Here is a 3,939-nt window from a genome sequence, read left to right as displayed (position 1 = left end):
GGCTTCATAAGCTTTTAGAAGCGCATCCAACTGCTCATTTACCTTGTCTGCCAGTACAGATCCTCCTGATCTTGCACTTTTGGGCTCTGCTATTTCCTTGGGTGCTATGGTTGCCGTGGTGTGTGAGCTTAAGCTAGCTAGATCCTCTAACCGCTCTAATCTATCCTTTGTACTTTTTAACTCCTCGGATAGAGTTGTTTGCTCTCGTTCTTTCCTGGCTTTCATACGCGCCTTTCTAGCTTTCCAAGTGCTTCTCTGATTTTTCATTTCTGAACTTTGGGCATCGGTTTTTGGCTCTTCAACTATGGGTTCGTTCGTCATTCTTTGAGCTTGGGCTCGTGTTACTGCCTAAATAGGTATGATTGTTTTATTTTCCAACCCTCCACTAGAAGGTACTGTTTCTAGCATGTTCAAGGTGGTTTTTGCTCCTTTGCTCGGGTTTCTAGGGCAATCGGGAATCAAATGAGTAACTCCACACTCGGTGCAATATGCGTTGACTCTAATGATTTCATCATGAGGAGAGTCTCTTAGCCAATGGTCTCCACCACACTTGTAGCAGGGTCCCTTGGGTTGTTGAGGTGCTCCTTGAGCTCCTCTTTGTTGGTATGCATGTCTTTGTACGCCCATGCCTCCGTTGGCTATGAACAACAATGTTCATTCATCTAAGCTATATCTGCCTTCTCCTGCTGCTTGTGTAGCTGTTGGTGGTCGTGTACTTCCTATCATGCTCCATAGTTCTGGTGTCGTGGGTTATTCCGATGGATAATAGACAGAGTTTGCCGCATATCCATTGGGATCTTCATAATATGCATGCATAGGCACCAAAGCCTTATCCTCTGATTCGGTTACGGTTGGTGTGTATCTTATACCGACTGGTCGTAATCCTGGTAGGGGTGGTTGTTGCCCCCACACCGGTTGTGGTCTTTCTTCACCTATAGGTGCTGGTAGGTTGCCTACTTGATACCTAGGCATCGGTGGAACTTGAGGAGAAGCTACCGGAGCTTGGGGAGCGTAAGGTCTCTCTCTCACATATCCCTTGTTATAATAACATTCCTCGGTCCCATGGTTTGTCCATTTTTTTTCAATAGCACACCACTTGGGTTGTTTAGCCTGGGATTTGGCGTACAAGTTAATCTTTTTTAGCACTTCATCTACAAGTAGCTCTTGGTTTACAACTACTTCTCCTTTTGGTGTTGTCTTAGAAGACTTGCTTCCACTTTGTTGTGAAGATGAATCGTCGTCAAGGTCCTTGAACTCCCCCTCTTTGTAGACCGCACAATTGTCCACAAGGTAAAGAGCTTCCTTGGTCAACTCATTCAACGTCGTGCTTCTCCTCATATGTAAGTCTTTCTGGAGATCTGCATTCTTGGATGAATATCAGCATGAGTCTGGACTGAGTTGGCAGTTCTTTCACAGGACAGAACTTAACATATCTTTTTAGTCTTAGGGCTGCCTTTCATACAGATTCCCCATCTTTCTGTTTGAATTTATGGATTTGTGAGACGGTATTATGAGCTATCTCCCTTTGTGAGAATTCCTCGATAAACTTGTCAAACAATTCCTCCATAGACTCAAAGTCTCTACGCTCTACAGAGTCAAACCAAGTGGCAGCGTCTTCCTCTAGGGTTAGTCCAAACCCTGCAAATTGGGTAGGGAACTCTAACACCTCTTCGGCTCTAATTACACGCACAAAGGCTACTACATGATCTCTTGGGTCTCTGCTTCTTGTGTATTTCTTGTTTACCCATTTTTGCACATGAGAAGGTCTAATTCTCCGATGGTCTACAAACCTCATCATTGGATCTCCACGTCCTAATCGATATACCTCCTCAGGTCTTTGGTAGTATGTTGGTTCCTCTCCCAGTGGTGCTCCTAAGCCATAATTTCTAGCAGTTCTTGCTAGAGATGGTTCATCTCTTTGAACTCGTTCTATGGGTGGCCCTCTAGGCTCTGCTGACCCTTGAGTCTTTGGCTTACTCTCTCCTTGATACCTTGAATAGAGTGGTAGTTCTTGCAGATCCCTTAGCCCTCGTGCGGCTTGATAACCATCTTGCTTTCGGTCTTGCTCCATTTTTGCACTCTGTCTAAGCCATGCCTGCAATGATGGCTGGTTTGCTGGTTGGTTTTGGTTGTTGAATGCCTGCGGCGGTCGGGTGGAATGTGAGGTAGCGTCATAATCTTCTGAAAAAGGATTCGTCGACTTGCTTGGGGTGTAGGTGGCTCTTGGCACTTCCTCAAGGGCATATGTTGATGCTCCTGGACCTGTTGCCCTTTCTACCTCCTCTAGGAGAATACGTTGGTATTCTCGCCCGTATCTATCAACAAAAACTATACCCTTCCCCATGGCCTTTTCATAAGAGAATAAGTAAAGAACCTTGTCTTTGCTCAATTTGTTTAAGTATGGTTCTTTGCTGCGAAAGTAAGCAACTATACCCTCACTCTCATGCTTGTAGATTTCCACGTTCTCATTATAAGTTGGAACCGTGGTTGTTTTCTTGTCATACATAAAAATAGCTCCGGTCCGATCAATGTTTGGTGGCGGTTCTTGAGCTTCTGAAACCATTTTCCCTTTCGCTACGTTATCTCCATATCTGTTGTAATCTTCAGGGTTACTAACTATCAGATAGTGGTTTCCCTTTTCGTTTCGGATTATCTCCAATCTCTGAGCCAGCCTCTCTTCGATACAAATGCACTTGCGTCCTCGATAGTCAGAGTAGACTAGGGCTCCCCTTGAGTTCGTTCCCTCTAAGAAGATCATAGTGAGCTTGGAATCATTCAAAGGATTTAGGGAGGTGCTTCCTCTTGAGTGAAACCTCCTGGCTGTTGACTACCCATCATGAAGAAAGATTTGTCTGACGAAGTGTCAGTATCACTACCTTCCTCAATAATCGGTGCTAACGGATCTAGCCTTGCCTGAGTTACTCTCTCCTCGGTGGACACTAAGCTACCTTGGTCACCTGCCACCTTCTGGTCTCTAAAAATGTATCTTCCTGATCTTAAATTCATCAAACTTATCAATGCAATTTATCACAAATCCAACCACTCACCTGGCAAAGGATCAGTCTCCGCACAACTTCTTGCTTTGCTGCTGAATATACCTGTACACAAGCGTTTAATTTCGGCAATCGAATCAAAGCATTTATCTGCTAGAGGTTATCTTAGTAATGATTGGTATAACTGGAGAGTTAATCTCAACCACTACTGTATTTTATATACTGCTGATGTTCTGGATTAGGTCTGCTAATCTGAAACTGTACTTCCCTTGGATGTTGGTCAATTTACGTGAAAAAGTCTGAATTCAGTCTTTGCTCCGTCAAATGGACAAACAAGGTCCAAATTCACTTTTGAAAGAAGTTCTGGAACCCTTAAGCCAAATGGAATCTCACTGTCTAAACCCAATCAAATTTTCTCTTCAGTAGGCCCCTATAGACATCCTACGCGTACGATGTCTCCTGCTTTGTTTTGCTTGGATTTTTGCACTATCAGGTTTCCCCTTGATGTGTTGAGTCTACATCTGTTTTTACTTTTTGATTTGGACACCTATATGCTAGTCAATGAGTCAGAAATCTCTTTCGACAGCCTGTTGCTGATCTTGATCAGTCTAATCAACTCCAATTTGGACCAAAATTGACTAGGGGGCTTGCCTCAGGCTATACCACACCTTGCTATGCCCACTGTCAATATCTGGCTTCAATTTCTTGCTTTAGACGCGTAGGATGTCTTTTTCATCAGAATGGCTTCAAATTCAAAACACAGGCTCCCCTTGAGTTGCTAATCACTTTGGTTTACTCAAAATTTTGTTTGGAGTCCAAAATCACATAGAAGACATCCTACGTGTAGGATGTCTTTTTGGCCTGTTTGACCCCAGACTTGACCCATAGCTTCCTCTTTATGTCAGTAACTCAATGGTATGCTTAGATTTTGGTTTGGATTTCAAAA

This window comes from Adiantum capillus-veneris, chromosome 7, assembly GCF_014529385.1.
Source record: "Adiantum capillus-veneris isolate H3 chromosome 7, ASM1452938v2, whole genome shotgun sequence".
Classification (NCBI taxonomy): Eukaryota; Viridiplantae; Streptophyta; class Polypodiopsida; order Polypodiales; family Pteridaceae; genus Adiantum; species Adiantum capillus-veneris.
Note: the sequence above shows the minus strand (reverse complement) of the source record.